The sequence below is a fragment of the Stenella coeruleoalba genome (genome assembly GCF_951394435.1).
Source record: "Stenella coeruleoalba genome assembly, chromosome: X".
Lineage (NCBI taxonomy): Eukaryota > Metazoa > Chordata > Mammalia > Artiodactyla > Delphinidae > Stenella > Stenella coeruleoalba.
Genome location: NC_137152.1, coordinates 27,001,203 through 27,021,787, shown reverse-complemented (window position 1 = coordinate 27,021,787; position 20,585 = coordinate 27,001,203). Strand labels below are relative to the sequence as shown.

Sequence of the window (20,585 nt, the reverse complement as noted above, 5' to 3'; positions counted from 1 at the left end):
CACAGACACACACACACAGACACACACACACACATACATCACATCTTTATCCATTCATCTGCAGACAGACACTTAGGTCACTTCCATATTTGCCTGTTGTGAATAATGATGTGATGAACAAGGGAATGCAGACATCTCTTCAAGATAGTGATTCCATTTCTTTACATATGTGCCCAGAAGTTGAATTGCTGGATCATATGTTAGTTCTATTGTTATTTTTTTCTCAGGAATCTTCATACTGTTTTCCATAGTGGCTGCACCAAAGTATATTTCCACCAACAGTACACAAGCGTTCCTTTTTCTCCACATCTTTGCCAACACTTTTATGCCTTGTCTTTTTGATGTTAGCCATTCTAACAGGTGTGAGGTGATACCTGATTGTGATTTGTATTTCCCTGATAGTGATGTTCAGCACCTTTTCATGTACCTGTTGGCCATGTGTATGTCTTCAGGCCTATTCAGGTCCTCTGCCCATTTTTTAATTGGAGTGTTTATTCATTTGCTATTGAGTTGTATGAGGTGATTTGTTGTTAAGCTGGGTGGTGGAGAAGATACAGCTATGAGAGAGGTGAGCGGGAGCCACATTCTCAGATGGTATAACTCAGCGTTCAGAGATAAAAACCTGGAGGGAGAATTTCTAGCCGTTACTTTGAGATCATGAAGAAAGGCAAAAATGGAAGGTGTCCTGTGCTTTTGTCCCAGCACAGTTGAACACATTGCAACCTAAATGTTTTATGCACATTATCTCCAAGGAGTGTTTGAGAAATAAGTATGATAGTCCCTTGAGATGATATGTGCAGAACACACTGGGCTGGCACTGTATATGTAGGGCTTGGAGGGCCAGAGTCCACTACATTCATAGAACATTTTAATCAGGTTATCTTGAATGTATGTTGGCAAATCTAATCTGGGGCTAGATTTTTGGTAAGGGTGAAATGAATGAAAACGGTGGTTTGCATGGCATGCAGGGAAGGAGTTAGTCCTTGACACAAATTCTAGGATCATTGAGTTTCATCCAGTTGGGATGACACCTCCACACCTAAATTATATAATAGACTATTTGAGGGGAAATTTTTATTTGATTTTTACTTGCCAAGTAACAATTTTTATCTGATTCGATATTTCATGTCCTACAGCGATTCATGTACTCTGACACATCCTTGACTAATTTTTTAATTAAAAAAATAGGTAAAGGTGGTTCCGTTTGTGGTCAAAATAACCAGAGTAATAATTCCCATTCATAAAGATTTAAGATATACCAAGCACTGTGCCAGGCGTTTTACATACATTACATGCATTCCAACAGACTTTTGACATATTATTAGACCAACTTCAGAGATGAAGAAACTGAGGTTCATAGAGCTTGGGATGTGCCTGAATTAACAGAATAGTTTGTGACTATACTGGGACTAAACCCTTGATCTGAACTGGTGTACAGCCCACACTCTTCCACTCCTGCCAGCCAGAGGTAAACCTTCTGTCTTTTATCAATAATTCATTTATCTTCCCACTATTCCATAATGTGTCCCAGGTGATAAAAAGAAGGACTCTATCACCAAAGTACTTTATGCAGGCTTAAAATAGGAAGATGAAAATGAGAATAAAGTATAATTTAATGGTATGTATAGTTTTTGTCCCCATCACATGTCATTGGACTAGCCCTTGCTGCTGACATATGAGAAAAAGCAGTTTGCCACTTTCAGGCCAAAGAATATGGGAGTCAGTATGCCACCTCTATGCTTTCTCTTTCATTCAGCAACATCCCGGAGAGTTTGTGTTGTGATGGTGGAACTAGAAGGTGGAACAGCCTGGATCCATGGGTCACCTGATAGTAGTGTGGCCAGGACAATGTACATAAGGTTTCATCTTCACAAAAATAAATATCTTTGTGTTAAGCCATTCAAAATTCAGGTTTTGTGTGTTGTATCATGCAGCAATCATTCTATCTTATTAACATACTCTATCTTATTAGCTACTTTCTTTGTTTGACCTATTTTAATATCTTAATAAGAAAGCTACTGATGCATATATTTTTGTGGCAAAAGAGTTTTAACAATATACATAAATCAAAGTTCTCTGCTTTACAGTATTTCTCCAAAATTCATGCCCTCACTGAGAGGTTACCACAAATGAGAGTCTAGTGTGTATAATTTAAAAGATGACTCTAGCTTTTCCTGTGGGAGCCGCCGGGTTGAGAGGAGCGTGGCCTTGTCCTCTCCCCGCCATGGCGTGTGCTCGTCCACTGATATCAGTGTACTCTGAAAAGGGGGAGTCATCTGGCAAAAGTGTCACTTTGCCTGCCGTGTTCAAGGCCCCCATTCGACCAGATATTATGAACTTTGTTCACACCAACTTGCGCAAAAACAACAGACAGCCCTGTGCTGTCAGTGAATTAGCAGGTCATCAAACCAGTGCTGAGTCTTGGGGTACTGGCAGAGCTGTGGCTTGAATTCCCAGGGTTCGAGGTGGCGGCACTCACCATTCTGGCCAGGGTGCTTTTGGAAATATGTGTCGTGGGGGCCGCATGTTTGCACCAACCAAGACCTGGCGACATTGGCACCGCAGAGTGAATACAACGCAGAAGCGATATGCCATCTGCTCTGCGTTGGCTGCCTCGGCTTTACCAGCGCCGGTCATGTCTAAAGGTCATCGTATAGAGGAAGTTCCTGAACTTCCTTTGGTGGTTGAAGATAAAGTTGAAGGCTACAAGAAGACCGAGGAGGCTGTTTTGCTCCTGAAGAAACTTAAGGCTTGGAATGATATCAAAAAGGTCTACGGCTCGCAGCGAATGAGAGCTGGCAAAGGCAAAATGAGAAACCGTCACCGTATCCAGTGCAGGGGACCCTGCATCATTTATAATGAGGACAATGGTATCATCAAGGCCTTCAGAAACATCCCTGGAATTACTCTGCTTAATGTAAGCAAACTGAACATTTTGAAACTGGCTCCTGGTGGGCATGTGGGACGTTTCTGCATTTGGACTAAAAGTGCTTTTCCGCAAGTTAGAGGAGCTGTATGGCACTTGGCGTAAAGCTGTCTCCCTCAAGAGTAACTACAACCTCCCCACGCACAAGATGCTCAATACAGACCTTAGCAGAATCTTGAAAAGCCCAGAGATCCAAAGAGCCCTCTGAGCACCAAGCAAGAAGATTCATCGCAGAGTCTTGAAGAAGAATCCACTGAAAAACCTGAGAATCATGTTGAAGCTAAACCCATATGCAAAGACCATGTGCCGGAACACCATTCTTCGCCAGGCCAAGAACCACAAAATCCGGATGGATAGGGCAGCAGCAGCACTAGAAGCCAAATCAGTTGAGAAGGGGATTCCAGGCAAGAAGCCTGTGGTGGGAAAGAAGGGAAAGGAGGCTGTTTGCGTTAAGAAGCTGAAGAAGCCAAAGAAGCCTTTGGTGGGAAAAAAGCTGCAGTGACCAAGAAACCAGCAGCTGAAAAGAAGCCTGCTAAAAAGAAGCCCACAGAAAAGAAACCCACCACAGAGGAAAAGGCTGCTGCATAAACTTAAATTTGTTTATTCGGTAAAGGTCAAATCATTTTGGACAGCTAATTTTGAATAAAGACCTGATCAAAGAGGCAGTGAGAAACATAAAAAAAAAAAAAAGATGACTCTAGGATTTACAATATAGAGATGTAGTATAGAAATACGTTCTATTTTTAATTTAATGGATAAAAGTAACATGTTTTTCTTCTTGCCCTTGCCACTTAATAAAATGAATGTGGATCTTTCCATGATAACACATATAGATAACCTCACTTATCTAACTATACCCAAAGCAAGTATGTGTCATAATGAGTTTAACTGTTCTCCTACTAATTGGAAACTAAGTTGTTTCCCATTTGTTAATATGATTTACAGAACTGAAGTCAACATTTTGGAAATGCATTATAGGGCCCATGTGCATGCTTTCTCAAAGGAAAGATAATACAAAATGTAAATTGGGTTAAAGTGGAGAAGATTGTATATTTTTATAAATATAGCCCAAATTTATTTCTAACATTTTTCTTCTAGTTCTGTCTCACAAATTAATGTATTTTAATACCCTACACATTTACGGACACTTTAATTTACCAATCCTTTAAATTATAGTCAAACTTAAGAGTGAGAAAATATTGTCTCACTAATATTTTGTATTTCCTTGTTTTCTAATTAAGTTTAGCCGAAAATTATATTACAACCTCACTCATATTAAGCTGGATTTATACAGTGATTTCCTGAGTAACAGGATATTTCTTGGAATGCTTTAAAATTCTGTTATGCCAACATGGTATTTCTCCTTCATGTGAGAAGCAAGGATTCGATCAGAATGACCAAGTGTCAAGGAATAGGGCCAGACAGGAAAATCTTAGCTAGTGAGGATCCAAGAGGACAGCATTATGCAGGGTCCATGAGAGTCACATACAAAGCAAGTACAGGGACCCCAGTGTAGGATAGCTGTCAGGATTCTGAATCCAGAGCTCAGCATTATGTGGAGAAAGCACAGGAAGTAGAGAAGATGGGGAATTTGGGGGCAGGGGGGTGGGGAGGGTCCAGGACAAATTACATGAATAGGTTTGGGAAATATCACCATTGCCAGCTGAGCAGTAGGGACATCTCAGTGTGGTGAGTCTACTGGATGAAAGGAATAGAGACATGAAAGACAGCCACCTTACCTTAGAATACCCCCTACATACTGGGAGTCCAGTGCACCCCTCTTGGTGTTCCAGGGCTTGTGGCTGTCGTGTGTGTGTGTGTGTGTGTGTGTGTGTGTAATAATAGCACTTAACGTGAAATCTACTGTCTTAAAACATTTTAAAGTGTACATTATTTTTTGATTATAGGTACAATGTTGTACAGCAGATCCTAGATCTTATCATCTTGCTTAACTGAAACTTTATGTTTGTTGATTGGTAACTCATTTCCCCTTCCCCTCAGCCCCTTGCAACCACCATTCCAGTCTTTAATTATGTGAATTTGACTATTTTAAATAACTCATACAAGTGGAATCATGCAGTATTTCTTTCTGTAACTGGTTTACTTCACTTAGCATAATATCCATGATGCTCATCCCTATTGTTGCATTTGGCAGAATTTTCTTCTTTTTTTAAGGTTTAATAGTATTCTATTGTATGTCTATACCACATATGTTACTGACCCTTTAGAGTCGGGCCCCAACAAGGGCCCTTCTGCCTAGTGTCCTTCAAGTCAATAGGAGGCGGAGTTCAGTTCAGAAGCAAAGGAAAGCTTTATTCTTTAATCAAAGAGTGGAGAGGTGTGTGCTTGTGCTCTAGAGCACCTGCTCTCCCTGACAGGCCAGGGGCGGGGCTGCTTTATTGGGATCAGCGGGGAGGGGGCGGAGTTCGCACGGGAGGCGCAGACGTGTTGCTCATGCTCCAGATCCCAGCGTGGGCGCGGCGTCTCTGCACACGGCCCGCTGAGCTGAGGTGTCCGGTGCAGCCATCTTGAACTAAGAATCTGGTCTGAAGTGCCAGGTACAAGACCTCTGCACGTAGCACCATATGAGCAAGAGAGAGAAGACGAAGCACAGAGGAAAAGAAACAGAAAAAAAGGTTAGACTTTATTGTATTACCCAGATTCTATTTCCCAGAAATTGTTAATAACTTTGCTGGTGACAATTCCCTCCTCTGCCTTTTGGCCGGCTTCTCATTCTCGAGGGACGCTGAGGGGCGACGGTCTGTCTTCTGTGACTGTTTTCTGCTGATTTGGGGGGTCGTCATAACCCCAGGGAGAGGAGCAGAGCTTCCCACAGCTGCCTTTAGTTATTTTTGATTTTCCCCAGGCCTTAGCCCTGTTTGCGTTCCTGAGCGACCACCCTTGGACATTTTATAGATTCTAACCTTTTGGAGACAAAAGACGCAAGACAATTTGATACATGGCCCACGTGTCAGCAAGAGAACAATGGTTATTAAGGGGCCCAGGAAAAGTAGAAACCGGCGACCCAGGGGAGGCCTTGTTTTACCCGGCTCCACATTTGTTCGGCCGGGTGAGGCTGGCTGCCTTCTGTTTGGCAAGTTGCTGTTTCCGGTAGCCTGTCTGCACTTTCTTCAGTCAGGCCACTTGCACTGAAGTAAAAGCAACATGACGTATTGGCCAGCACACAGACCCTTCCCTGGTCAGCTAAGAGATTTTCAAATGTCTGCTGCTCAGCAAGGCATATAGGGTTACTTATCGTTTGCCGTTTTTCAGAAAAGGAGTTTTAGGTTGGAGAAAGTTTCAGAAGAGGAGTCAGAAGGGTCTATTGTCTTGGCTTGTTTACTCTCAAGTGATGTACCCACGGAGTAATCCCCTGCAACAGAGTTGCGAGTCTCCATGGGCTGTTAGTCCAGATTCCCTTGCCGACCAGTTGACATTGGAGGGCAATAGGCAGTAAATGGGCTTGCGGCCAGGCCTTTTTATTCTGACTTTTTCTCCTCTGTATCTCAGTTTTTAAACAGCCAGTGGGCAACCTTAACGAGGCAAGAGGTAGTGGTATCTGGTTCTGTTTCTTTTCCATTGTCTCCGTGGTCCCAGGTGGGTTCGTTATCTGGGACCACTTAATTCCCTGGTCTGAAAATAACACAAACTACATTGTGTTCTCTTTGTTTGCTTCCTCTCTGGCTTTTAAAAAGACCTTGGCCTTTTCTTCCCCCATTAAGAGTACATTGAGGGGGCTCTACAGGTCAGCGCAGGTGGGGTCATGGGTCTGAAAGATTCCCATAATCAGATTCAGGAACTCCTCTGGATCTTCCATCAGCCCCTTACTGTGACTTTTCCAGTGTTTATACAGATCAACAGTGGTAAATGGGACATATACCTGGATGAGTTCTTCTTCTCCATCAGGGACCTGACTCAAAGAGAGTACTTTTCTTGGTGGGTTGTTGGACCTTGGCTGGTAATTAGTAGACCCATAGACAGGCCAACTTTACCCATCTCTCAGCTGGTATTGGAGGCAGGCTATATTACGTAGGAAGATTAAATGTTTTCAGTTAGGGGGTGATACCTGAAAAACTTCCATTTCTGCAGGATACACCCTAATGGGCTACCCTTCGACATGGGAGATGTTTGGTTCCCCATACCTTAGGTGTTCTGTTTTGGATTTGTTACCGGTTACCGAGGGGGCGGTTGGAGTGATTTGTTGGCACACAAATGCCCCAAGGTTTGACCCAAATAAATTTCTGGTTTGGGAAATTTGGAACCAGCAACCAAACCATTATTGGATTCCTTAAGAGACCCAAATAGGCATGGGATCTGATACAGTTGGGGGTTCCCTTTGAATTCATAATGGCCTGTGCTTGAAATACTCAGTCCTTCCTCAGTCAGAATGTCCCACAGGAGGTTGGACAGGAGTGCCTCCAGGCCAGAACAGCTTAGCCATGTTGGCTCCTGACCACCTTAGTCCCTTAGGGAGTGGCACAGATGTCTGAGACGGGGCTCTTCTCTTTCCTCCTTTTGGCTGAAGAGGAGGAGTTTTCAGGCTTCTTGCCGGGTGAGAGCTAAAAGCATGAGGGATTCCCACAGCGTACTCACCAGATCACTGGAGTAGCTGGTATTCTGTGCTGATACCAGGAGGAGAGCCCGTGGAGCCTCAGTCGGTAAAGAATCACCCAAGGTTCGCCTCCCAAGCAGAGTGGGGGGGAGAGGTCGGGCAGTGGGTGTTTCCTGTTCTTGCCAGCAGCTCACAGGGCTTCCCAGTAATGGTCTTGTGAGTGGCTCACAGGGCTCCCCATCCCAGTTCAGACAAACTAGCACTGACCAGAAGAGGTCAAGACCCCGGTCGCATACCTACCTTGGGACCCGTTTGCATTTGGGCGTCTTCGATGCCTTTTCCTGAACTCAGATCGAGCATCCTCATTCTGTTTTGTCAGGTGGTTCTTATTACCTGGGCCTTGTTCTGGTCTCACCTCTTGGCTCACGGGGCTGCCCACTTTCCCTTACCAAACTGAATGTGACTATGGAGAATGCTACTGTTGACCCCTGGAGGTTTGGGAGGAGGGCAAAAAGCCCTGGTGTTACTGCTACTGCCTTGTACAGGGGTCAAGAGGTCAGCACTACTGGTGAGACAGCAGGCAAGACTGCCGTGGTTCCCTCTAGTCCACAGATCCTCACCGTCCCCAGGCGTCCGGTACCAAGGTAAGGCCAGCCAGAGGCAGCAGGAAGATACTCATTATTGAGTTTCAGTCTCTGATCCCCAAGGATGCCAGAGTATGATCCCCTCAGGGGGTCACAGTCTGGATTACTCTGGGAGCTACGCTGTGTGCACCCCACATCCGGCTATTGGTTTGCTGGGCAGAGTTGTTCTGGATTCGGCCAAAGGCTACCGCCATTTTACCCCATCAGAGTGTAGTCAAAGATCACACAGTCATTCATCCTCACATGAACCTCCCAAAGCCTCTGCCTTCCTCCCACTGGAGCTGGGATGAGCCCAGAGCCTAGTGGATAGGTGGAGGCAAAAAGGCCATGGTCCATCCCATCTGGATCACCAAAACTTGTTACTGACCCTTTCGAGTCAGGCCCCAATAAGGGTCCTCCTGCCTGATGTCACTTGCTCCAATAGAAGGAGAGCAAGTTTGGTTCAGAAACAAAGGAAAGCTTTATTCTTTGATTAAAGAATGGAGAGGTGCACTCTCACTCCAGATTACACACTGTCCCCAAAAGGCCATCAGTAGGGCTGCTTTATAGGGTTCTCATCTGTGGAGGGAGGGGCAGAGTCCTTGAGGGTCAGGTGCAGCTGTTCTCCTCATGGCAGTTCAGACTGAAGCACTGGGTGCAGCATCTCTGCACACGGTATGCTACTGCCATCTTGAATTGACGTGTCCTGCTCAGTACTTTTGCACACAGCATGCCAATTGGGGTATCAGGCATGAAGGTTCTGTACTAGGAGCTCTAATCCGACATGTTAGGAGCAAGGCCTCTGCACATGGCCCTCTACTGGCAAGTGAAACTAGACTAAGCACAAAAGAAGTTAAACTTTATCTTATCACCTAGATTCCATCTTATTTTTCTCAGGGACCCCAGTGGGCATTGCTGGTGACACATATTTATCCATTCAGTTTCAGTTGTTGCTGGGGATTGTCTTATTGCCTGCTGGAGATGGGTATTTCTTCTCATGTGGACAGTGGCCCTCCTCCCCTGATGCTGGGGCTATGTAATAGTTGATATTGGTGAGTGATGACAGGGAAGACAGGCCAGGAGTCCCATGAGTAGTGGAAGTGGGTGTGCAGGTTCAAGTATGTCTTGTTTTTCCACTTGGAGATTAGAAGGGGAGATACATGGGTGCTAATTACCTCAGTAATTCAACAGAAGAAAGGCTGGATGTGGAAGACATGTCTTCTGAATCAATCCAGATGGTGTCTTCAGCTCAGACTCCTTTCCATGGTTTCTGAGAGCTTGGCACACTACAGAGTAGGTGTTCTGTGGCTTTGATTGCTGGCCTACATTGGCACCAGTTACTGCCTGGAGTAGGAAGTTGGCTCAAGGTGTAGACTTTGCAGGTTGGATGCAGAACCCATGAAGATGGCACATGTTCTTCTTAAATTGACTGGGGTAACAAGGATGTGTGTAGTGAAATGCAGGAAGCATAGTATATCATCCTGTTGTGCACACTCCCACCTCTAAGATGAAGAGTTTAGGGCCTGGGAATAAGATGTCCATTATGATATTCAGTGTGATAGTTTCACATGGGAATTCTCAAGTTAGATGAACAGCTGTGTTGCAGGAGAGGGAAATGTCACATCCTGGGACCTGTGGGAGTCCTTAGGACAGAGAGCCAAGTGAGGCTTTTTGGCTTCCTGCAGAAAAGAATTCAAGAGCAAGCCAAAGAAAAGCGAAAGCAAGTTTTTTTTTGATAAAATAGAGGGATACACACTCCATAGGCAGAATGCAGACCTTCTTAGAAGGTGAGAGCAGCCCCAGGGCATGGGGGTCATCTCAGAAAGTGAGAGCGGCCCTGGGGTATGGGATCATTGGTTTTTATGGGCTGAGTAATTTCATACGCTAATGAGTGGGAGGAATAGTCTTGCTATTTCAGGGAAGGGTGGGGATTTCCCAGGAATTGGGCCACTGCCAACTTTTTGGCCTTTTATGTTTCATTTCAGAACTGTCATGGCATAAGGGGGAGTAATTTTGAACATTACAATGAAGGTATAATGAGCTAAATCTCAATGGCAGGACTCTTCTCAAAGCCACCCTGGTTTCAGTTGGTTCCAGCTAGTTGGTTCTAGGATTTATCGCATCCCAACAGCTGCGCCCCTTCTTCATTTACCTAACATTTGTGTCCTGCCCCCTTCCCTCCTATCTCAGCTGTAGCACTTTGAGTTTTTTCAGTGGAGGCAGAGGTAAGGCTCTACATTTTGAATCAGGTAATGTGACCCTTTAGTAATTCGATTGACTGATAGATTCATTCATTCAGCAAACACTGATTGTATGCTGAGAGTGAAACATAGACAATGTGATCAGCAGGTGTAGAAAAAGGAACTTAACTACTTTCTTAGTTGCACAAGAATGCTGGCAACTTCCGAAAAAAAAGTGTGTTATCAAAATTTCTACCTTCATTTTCTTGGGGATTTGGGCATCTTAGGCTGCTCACTTGTACATATCAATTAAAAAGGGGACAAGGCTACCCCAGCAGGGTTTTCCTTTCAGTTAATTAACTATTTATTTTTCTCTGGTGTTCATTAAGAGACCAAGTAATTTTAAGCCTCAGACATTTATTTGCAACATTATTTAGGTTGCTAATTTCTATTTTCAGGAAGTTTTGGTAATCATACTAAACCCATAAATCATACTAAACTGAACTACTGCTGTTGGATAGTCCATAACCACTCCTAAGACCTTAAGGAAGCCACTCTGTCTGATTGTGTCTGTGACACAAAGGTATTGTGCTCACCTCTCTTCAAACTGTTCCATCAGGTTTTTTTGGGTTTTTTGTTTGGTTTTTTTTTTACGGTACACGGGCTTCTCCCCACTGTGGCCTCTCCCGTTGCGGAGCACAGGCTCCGGACGCGCAGGCTCAGCGGCCATGGCTCACGGGCTCAGCGGCCATGGCTCACGGACCCAGCCGCTCCGCGGCATGTGGGATCTTCCCAGACCAGGGCACAAACCCGTGTCCCCTGCATCGGCAGGCGGACTCTCAACCACTGCGCCACCAGGGAAGCCCCTGTTCCGTCAGTTTTAATAGCTGTTACTTGAGGTTTCTTTTTAATCTGTTTAAGGGGTTTGAAAGTGTTGGTAAGAATGACATTCTGTGATTTAGGCACTACCATCTCATGATATTGGTTCACAGAGGTAAACTGTGCCAAAGAATCTCAGCAACTGAGGTTGCTGTGAGGTAAGGATTAAGACACACATGGACACTAAGTGAGCCATCATCTCTCTGCACTTCGATGAAATGAAGATTTGCTATGATTTAAAAGCATACTTTCAAATTAGCAACTGAAAATGATCTGGGCCTAGCCTGGAAATGCAAATGGTAAAATGTTAGAGGAGACCTAAAGTGCCATGTGGAAGAATGCACTTGATAATGATGTTTGGTAGCAGTTATTAGAGAATAACACTATTCTCCCTGATAATCCAGTATTTCACACATTCTTATAAACTCCGCTCCTCCTTGTGAAGACGGAAAGAGTTCTTTCACTTTTTTTTTGTCAATAAGCAGTAAGGTTTACCAATAAAAGTGCCTGGGGAAAGGATTGTTAGTAAATAAATAAATAAATAAATAAGGTAGCTGGCCTGCCTCAGCAGAGTAGAAAGCTGTTTGTGATTATGGTTTGAGAAAAACTAAGATATATACCAGGACCCCAAAGTTTCTCATCAGTATTCTGGGATTCCACATTTTTCCAGTAGAGACAATATTAGGCAACAGACATAGGGAAATGATTGCAGAGATGAACAAAATCAAAAACAAAATAAAAGAATTTGATTCTGAAGTTCACTTTTGTAGCCTAAGCATGTAAATTTCAAAATGAAAAATATGTCCCTGCTTGGCCCAGTGTGATGGACCAACCTATAGGTTTGATCCTAAGAGGTCTGTTTGGGGTGATGGGAAAAGTGTTTATTGGGGAAATGGGGAGAACCAGTAGCAGAAAACTCTGGGCTCAAGCCTGGGGCTAATAAAATTCTTTTGAAACTTGTCTTAGTATACATGACTTAAAATAGATAACAATATAAACCTTAGTTCAAAAATGAATCTTTGAAAAGATATATATTGTGAGCATGCAGTAATTTGGTAAATGAAAGAAAAGTTTATCTTAAAGGAAAAATATACTTGATAATTAAGACTATACAGTGAATAACCAGATAAAACTCTTTAAATGAAAGAACATTCATAACTTTCCTTATGATACATTTCAATGAAAGAAGAAAAAAATTACATTTTTCTCCTACATTTAAAAAATATTAAAATAAACCCAAGTTTCTCCTAAACACAATTCGCTCGTGAATTATCTTTCGAAGCATAAAATTTCCCTATCTCTCTTTATCCAAAAAGAAGTTCTTTATCCAAAAAGAACTAAGTTGTTTAGATCTTTGATTTTTTTCTTCTTGAAGATAGTGTTTTGCTGCTGAACTAGTGAAAGACAGAAAATTAAACCAACAAATGAGGGGGAAAAAATCTTCTTAATAGAAAAGATGCTGGAGTCAAAATCTGGTAAACTTGAAGCAAGTCCTACTACTACACAGTACCATGACCTTGGATTGGGTGGTATTGAATTGGGTTTCCTAGGCCTCGATTTCCTCATCAGTAACTAGAAAAGGAAAGATGATCATGAGCTTCATGGTGGATTTAATTTGCTATGATTTCATGATATCACCAGCTTTCACACTTTACCTGAATTATAACTACCAGTACCCACTGATATACTGTAATCCTAGAGAGGACTCTGTTGATTGCCTTTTTTTTTTTTTTTTTTTTTTTTTTTTTGCGGTACGCGGGCCTCTCGCTGTTGTGGCCTCTCCCGTTGTGGAGCACAGGGTCCGGACGCGCAGGCTCAGCGGCCATGGCTCACGGGCCCAGCCGCTCCGCAGCATGTGGGATCTTCCCGGACCGGGGCACGAACCGTGTCCCATGCATCGGCAGGCGGACTCTCAACCACTGCACCACCAGGGAAGCCCCCTGATTGCCTTTTTAACAGCCATTTCTCCTTTCTTCTTCACTAATAATCCCACTTTTTGTAGGTGTACCATTTCCTTTGTCAAAGCCTGTTTTTTCCACAGACATGGTAAACAATTCTGAACAGTGAGATGCAAGGGGAACTCTGCTGCATGGCTACTGGGAAAGGTTTGCCTTCTGGAAAAATAGAAGCACAAGGAGAGATGCCGTTTGTCTTTCCCTAGGAATAGCTGAATGAAGGTGTTATGTAAGAACTTTGGTAGATTTTTTTTTGATTTATTAGTGTATGTATTTAGAACAAAGCCATCAGTCTGGGAATAGCTGGACAAAAATAAATCCCTTATTTTTATGATAAATTAAATACTCGCCTGATTTAATGTACTACAAAATATTGAGTTTTCCTTATTTTTAAACCACTTGTAATCATGAGTTCTGCTATTTTGGATGAAAAATCCTAAGTGACAAAAACAAAAATAGATCTTTAAGGGCAAAGTTAGAGTATTTAAGTATCTACCTTTAACAGTACCCAGTGATCAACATGTGCTGTGTACTAAAATCTGTGTAAATGTTTATTTATTTTTATATCTTTCTTCATGCATTTTGTGTATCCATACCTTCTGTGGTGAATCAGAATATTTTGATGAATTTTTTTCTCTTAAAGTATGAATTAGCAGTGAATAAGTGGAATTTGAAATTAAAAATCCAGTATCATTTACAGGAGCACCCTCAAAATGAAATACTTAGGTATAAATCTAACAAAATAAGTACAAGATTTGTATGAGGAAAGCTACAACTGTGATGAAAGAAATCAAAGGAGAACTAAATAAGAGGAGAGATATTCCATGTTCATGGATAGGAAGACTCAATAATGTCATGATGTCAGTTCTTCCCAGCTTGATCTATAGCCTCAATGCAATCCCAGTAAGAATTCCAGTAAGTTATTTTGCAGATATTGACAAACTGATTCTAAAGTTTATATGGAGAGGCAAAAGATAGCCAGCAAAATATCGAAGGAGAAGAGCAAAGATAGAGGACTGACACTAACTTACTTCGATTACTGTGAAGCTACAATAATCAAGTCAGTGCAATATTGATGAAAGAATAGTCAAATAGATCAAAGGAACAGATTAGAAAGCCCAGAAATAGGCACATGTAATATAGACAGTTGATCTTTAACAAAGAAGCAAAGGCAATACAATGGAGCAGAGATAGTCTTTGCAACAAATGTTTCTGGAAAAACTGGACATCCACCAAAAAAAAAAAAAAAAATCTAGACGACCCAGGCCTTATACCTGTCACAAAAATTTATTAAAGCTGTAAAACTCTTAGATGATAATATAAGAGGAAAGCAAGATGGTCTTTAGTGTGGTAATAAAATTAAGATACAACAGCAAAGGATTGATACATGAAGGAGATGATAAGCTGGACTTCGTTAAACTTAAAAATTTTTGCTCGGGGGCTTCCCTGGTGACGCAGTGTTTGAGAGTCCGCCTGCCGATGCAGGGGACACGGGTTCGTGCCCCGGTCTGGGAAGATCCCACATGCTGCGGAGCGGCTGGGCCTGTGAGCCATGGCCGCTGGGCCTGCACGTCCGGAGCCTGTGCTACGCAATGGGAGAGGCCACAACAGTGAGAGACCTGCGTACCAGGGGAAAAAAAAAAAAAATTTTTGCTCGGTAAAAAACATTGTCAAGAGAATTAGAAGATAAGCCACAGACTGAGAGAAAATATATCCTCAAGACTTATCTGATAAAAGAGTGTTATCCAAAGTATTTAAAGAACTCCTAAAATTCAACAAAATATACTCAATTTTTTAAATTTAAAATGTTGGCTACACAATAAAATAAACATATCTTGATTCAACATATCTGCAGAAATTTTATTAAAAAGCAAAGGAGTACACCATTGTAAAGCAATTATACTCCAATAAAGATGTTTAAAAAATAAAATAGAAAATAAAAGAATCAAAAAACTAGTAAGACACATAGGTCGCAAACTGACACCTATAGGTGAAAAAAAAGCAAAGGAATGAAACACAATGCAGCATATTTGCAATGAGTTTTCTCTTCCTCAAGGGAACAGCTTATTGTATATCATTGCATTAAGGGAAAGTAAAAAAGTAGATGGCTCAAAATACAGTAAGTATACAAAATATTTTAGGTCATTGCAATTGTGTACTGGATGTGAAAGCCCAAATAGAATTATAACTCAGAGGCCCAAATAAAATGAAACATACTATTACTGTAGAGATCTCCACACATTTTAGCTTAAAAATATAAATGAGAAAACTGATATTTTAATTTTTTTCTACTGAATTAGGAAATAATTTTAAAATCTATATGTGTACAGCTCTGCTCTGTAAATTCATTCATAGAGTTGTGTTAATGTTAATAAAACACTCACACTTCATTTATATGTTATATGATACCTGGACCTTTCAACAGAATGGCTTCCTTATTATTTACAGTTGAGTAAATACACACACACACATACATACACACACACACATTTTTTGTAATGCAGTCAATTTCTATGGAATCATTTTTCAGTATCTATACTATAGTAATATCCTATTGAAACCAATAGGTGTGGTCTTGGGGTCTCCAAGGAGCCTGGTCCTTTATGTCTCATGGCAGAAAGAATTCAGTGAGAGGCAAAGTGATAGATAAGAAGTGATTTATTACAATAGGATGCTTGTGAGGCTTACAAACGGGCAGGCAAGCATTGCACTGCCCCGAGTACTTAGTGGGTCACATTTTTATAATCAAAGGAAGAGAGGGGAGGGGAAGAAGACCTTCTTTGTCTTTCTTGAGTAGACATCACATTTCCATCATCAGCTGCTCCTCCAGGGTGGACAGGGGAGTTTTCTTGTTCCCTACATGGTCAGGCCAGGACTGTCATGGCACTTTGGAAAACTTATTTCAGGTCTCAGTACAATCAGGGTCTTTCACTTTGAAATGTCACCTTTCCATAAATGACTGTTTTTTGGTGTGTGTACACAGAGCATATCCTGGGGGTCATTAACTTGATGACACCACCGGCAGGTTGTAGGCCTTATTCTCCACTATTGTTTTATTGTTTTGGGGGCATTGTGCAAAGAGCATGTTCTAGGGGTCAAAGAGCATGTTTTGGGGCTCATTAACTTACTGAGCTCACTGGGCAGGATACAGGTCTCATGCCACCATTGTTTTATTGTTTGGGGGCATGTCTCATGCTTCTGTTAACATGGTTTTGTTGCTAATCAAGTTGGCTTGATTTTGTTGTTAAGCAAGCCAATCTGGCTTTGATGCTAACCAACTTGTTCTGCTTTATGAGTCAAGCAAGCCCACATTGTTTCAGGATTTTCCCATTACTTTCTTGAGTGATCATTAACCTTATTGTGGTCTCCCAAAGCCCCCTAAAGTTCCCTCTCTATCTACAATCCCCTAATGGGGTTTCTAAGCTAACTATTTGATTATGAAATATGTTTCAATTCAGACTTTTGCAGTTTATGAGCAAAGTATTATTGTAAAGAAAGAAAGTAACAAGATACTCATAAAATGTTTATAGATTGCATGATATAAACAATACACCTGTATGTCTGTGTCAAAGTAAATTTCACATAGAGTGTTCACACTGTGGGGGAAGAAAAATAATTTTCCCTTCTAGGGTTCTTGGACGAGACACCCCAGTAATAAAAAGACAGATTAAATGGAGAAAAACAGAAGTCTAATAATATGTATACCTGCAGTGTACATGGGATATACAGAGGAAAATTGAGTAACTCTCTGAAATGGCCCAAGCCACCACCTTAAATATTACCTCCAGCTTAAAACAAAAGATGTTGGGGGTTGGGCAGGTCAGTTATAAAAGGTTACCAGGAAAACACAGTAAACAACGGTAAGGTTGTTATGCAGATTTAGGCCCACACCTCCTGCATAAGTAAATAGGTCTGTAAAGATTGAGTCATCTCCCTCTTCCTGTACAGCAAGGGTGATACCCTTACAAATGGAGATTTCCCTTATAAATATCTCTTACTAAAGGGTAACTTCTCTGTGGTTATCAGAGCCTCTCTCATGTCTGCTTTTTAAAAAAATGATCAAAAAAAAAAATCAGCTTAAAATCATCCTCACGTCAGAGAGGCGTATTTTGGGATAAATTCTGCTCTCCGTACAATGATCAGGCAATTGTGCAGATACTGTTTAGGACAGTTCAGCCTTTTGCATATATCTACCAAATGAGAGTCTGGGAAATACAATATTCAGTCTTTTAGTAATAGAAGCAAATTGCTACTTCATTAGCTTTCTTTGTAGTTCATTGAAAAGGTATTTGAAGGTTAACACTCAAGCCATTTATTGATACATTAAATGCAAAATGCAAAAATAAATTAAAAAGCATTGATAGCATAGTTTGAGAAGAACTGTGTGTTTGGTAGAATTCACCTGTGAAGCCATCTATTCCTGGACTTTTGTTTGTCGGGTTTTTTAAATTACTGATTCAATTTCATTACTGATAATTGGTCTGTTCATATTTTCCATTTCTTTTTGGTTCAGTCTTAGGAAACTTGCATTTCTAGGAACTGGTCCCTTTCTTCTAGGTTGTCTGTTTCATTGGCATATAACTGTTCATAGTAATCTCTTATGATCTTTCATATTTTTGTGGTGTTGGTTGTAACTTCTCCTTTTACATTTCTGATTTCATTGATTTAGGCCTGATCTCAATTTTTTTTATCTTTTCAAAGAATCAGCTCTTAGTTTCATTAATCTTTCTTTGTTGCAAGTTTTTTTTATTTTTTAAATTTATTCAAGTGTAGTTGATTTACAGTGTTGTGTTAATTTATGCTGTATGGCAAAGTGATTCAGTTATACATATATATACATAATTTTTCATTTTCTTTTCCATTATGGTTTATCACAGGATATTGAATATAGTTCCCTGTGCTATATAGTAGGACTTTGTTGTTTATCCATTGTATATATAATAGTTTGCCTCTGCTAATCCCAAACTCCCAATCCTTCCCTGCCCTACCCCTGTTACCCTTGGCAACCACAAGTCTGTTCTGTATGTCTGTGAGTCTCTGTTTCATAGGTAAGTTAATTTGTGTTGTATTTTAGATTCCATATATAAGTGATATCATATGGTATTTGTCTTTCTCTTTCTGACTTCCTTCACTTAGTATGATAATCTCCAGGTCCATCCATGTTGCTGCAAATGGCATTTCATATTTTTTTTATGGCTGAGTACTATTCCATTGTATATATGTACCATATCTTTTTTATCCATTCATCTGTTGATGGACATTTAGGTTGTTTTCATGTCTTGGCTATTGTGAGTAGTGCTGCTATTTTTTTGATGTGATTTTAAAAGGGATCGTTTTTTTACATTTCCTTTCCGATATTTCATCGTTAGTGTAAAGAAATGCAACCAATTTCTGTATGTTAATCTTGTATCCTGCCACCTTCCTGAATTCTTTTATCAGTTATAGTAGTTTTTGTGTGGAGTCTTTAGGGTTTTCTATGTATAATATTCTGTTATTTGCATATAATTGCAATTTTACCTCTTCCCTTCCAATTTGGATACCTTTTATTGCTTTTTCTTGTCTGATTACTGTGGCTAAGACTTCCAATACTATGTTGAAGAGAAGTGGTGAGAGTGGGCATCCTTGTCTTGTTCCAGATTTTAGCAGGAAGGCTTTTAGCTTTTCACCATTGAGTATTATACTGGCTGTGAGTTTGTCATAAATAACTTTTATTATGTTGAGTCATTGATCTTTTCTCTTTTTTTTAGTCTCTATTTCATTTATTTCTGTTCTGATCTTTATTATTTCTCTCATTCTACTAACTTTGGGTTTTGTTTGTTCTTTTTCTGATTCTTTTAAGTGTAAGGTTAGGTTGTTTATCTGAAATTTTTCTTGTTTCCTGAGGTAGACTTGTATTGCTGTAAGCTACCCTTTTAGAACTGCTTTTGTTGCATACCGTAGATTTTGGATCATTGTGTTTTCATTTTCATTTGTCTCCAGATATGTTTTGATTTATTTGATTTTTTTCGGTGATTCGTTGCTTCTTTAGTCATGTACTGTTTACCCTCCAAATTTCCAGTTATAAATAAGTACTTTGGATATAATGTACAACATGATAAATATCATTAACACGGCTCTATGTTATATATGAAAGTTAAGAGAGTAAATCCTAAGAGTTCTCATGACAAGGAAAAACATTTTTTTGTTTCTTTAATTTTGTATCTATATGAGATGATGAATGTTCACTAAGCTTATTGTGATAATCATTTCATGGTGTATGTAAGTCAAATCATTTTGCTGCATACCTTAAACTTATACAGTGCTGTATGTCAATTGTAACTCAATAAAACTGGAAGAAAAAATGTGTATGGAGTCTCAGAAAGGATGAGTTACTTGTAACTCTAAAGTTTCATTGTCGATTTCCCTCTTTGTTGAGCAAATTTTCATATATGTAGAGTAAGTATATGGAAGGCTTGGCATAAATAAGAGAAATTTTATGGCTAAAAGAAGGCAGAATTATTTTACTTACAAAAGACAAGGCAAAATTAAGGAAAATAAAAGGAATTTTCAATTACAGAAAGTATCACTACATAGAGATTGGAACAAAAAATGAAACCTTCTGAATATTAAATAAATATCTGAGTGGAGGGAGGGTAACTTAAATAGTGGAAATTACTGCCGAGTTGAGTGGGGGCATCTCAGTAGTTAAAGAGTTTCCAAATTAGCCTAGTTTCTCAATGGGATGAGATGGTTTCTTATATGAATGTGAAGGAGACAAGTGGGTGATCTTCATATATCCACACAAATCCCATGAACCCTACTTGCTGTGACGGAAAAACGATAGAATATACTCATTCCATGTTGTGATATTGTGATTTATAAGAAATACATATTTGGTCTTCATTGGAGTTCCAGGCTCACAGCTCCTAAAACCCTTGGAATTTCCTGAATGATAAGAGGAATGGGAACATCTTTTGTTAAAATATTTGGTCTCTTGTCCTCAGTTCCTGAAAATGCTTCAGAGCCATGAAGGTGAAATGGGTATCCTGTTGTTCATAACAAGCCTCTTTCCACCAAAACTGGTTTATGTCAATGAGATGACTTTCAGAAAGCACCCAAGGATGGGGTGGAGGGGGGAGGGCTTGTTGCCAGGGGAATCAACCATGTGATTAGAAGGTTGGAACTTTCAGTCCTACTCCTTGAGGGGAGAAGGGTTGAAGGCTGAATCCATCATCAATGGCCAATAATTTAATCATTCATGCCCATGTAATGAAGCTCCACAAAAATCCAAAGGGAGGAAGTTCAGAGAGCTTCTGCACTGGGGAACCAGAATGCCTCCATGTGCCACCATGCCAGGTCTCACACTCCATGAGGACTGAAGCTCCTTTGTTCAGGACTTTGCCCTATGTATCTCTTCGTCTGGCTGTTGATTCCTATCCTTTAATATCTTTTGTACTGAATCAGTAATCCAGTGAGTAAACAGGTTTCCTG

At 40.7% G+C, this 20,585-nt stretch overlaps 1 pseudogene across 1 annotated transcript; it reads left to right on the top strand.

Annotated features, from left to right (window-relative positions):
* Positions 1–2,209: 2,209 nt before the first annotated feature.
* LOC307180366 (large ribosomal subunit protein uL4-like) lies at positions 2,210–3,587 on the top strand (annotated as a pseudogene). Its single transcript has one exon. The product of its transcript is annotated as a large ribosomal subunit protein uL4-like (transcript).
* The last annotated feature ends 16,998 nt before the right edge of the window (positions 3,588–20,585 follow it).